Below are 591 nucleotides of genomic sequence, written 5' to 3'. Positions count from 1 at the left end.
TGTGTGTTTTCACTGTATTATGAATTAACTGCCTCCAGGGAGCGCCCGTCTCCAGTATTTAGGCTATTGTCCACCTTTTCTACACCTGCCTGCAGCAAGCGTCAAGCCAGACGGAAATACCCATAACAATGGTGGAGCAAAACCTTCAAAATAAAAGCGTAAAGGAGAATCCTCAAGATTTTGAGTAAAAAACAAGGGCATTAAATCTGCAGTCTGAGTCATAAACCTTAAACCTTATTCGGCTGTCACACCGGTGCTTTGTGTTTGGCTTCCCTCAATAAGTCGCAACAAAAGATTTACTTTGAAAGTAACCAACCGGAACACCGCTCCGTTCTTTCACTCCGGTGGACTTGACACCTGTTCACCTTCTGCTGCCTCCTCCCCTCCTCCCCTCCTCTCAGCTCTCCACCTACAACTAGTTTGACAGCTCAGCCCTTGTTTCCGTAGAGCTCACGCGCAGCAGCAGCAGCAGCAGCAGACAGCTGGACTCTCCTTCACTGGCTTTACTTTTACCTTCTTCTTCCTCTCAGTTTTATCTTTCTTTTTGTTGCTATGTGTGCGTCTTGCGTCTCCTGTTGGCTATGAGGACTT

Source organism: Enoplosus armatus, chromosome 17 (assembly GCF_043641665.1).
Source record: "Enoplosus armatus isolate fEnoArm2 chromosome 17, fEnoArm2.hap1, whole genome shotgun sequence".
Lineage (NCBI taxonomy): Eukaryota > Metazoa > Chordata > Actinopteri > Centrarchiformes > Enoplosidae > Enoplosus > Enoplosus armatus.
This window is presented reverse-complemented; position numbering follows the sequence as displayed.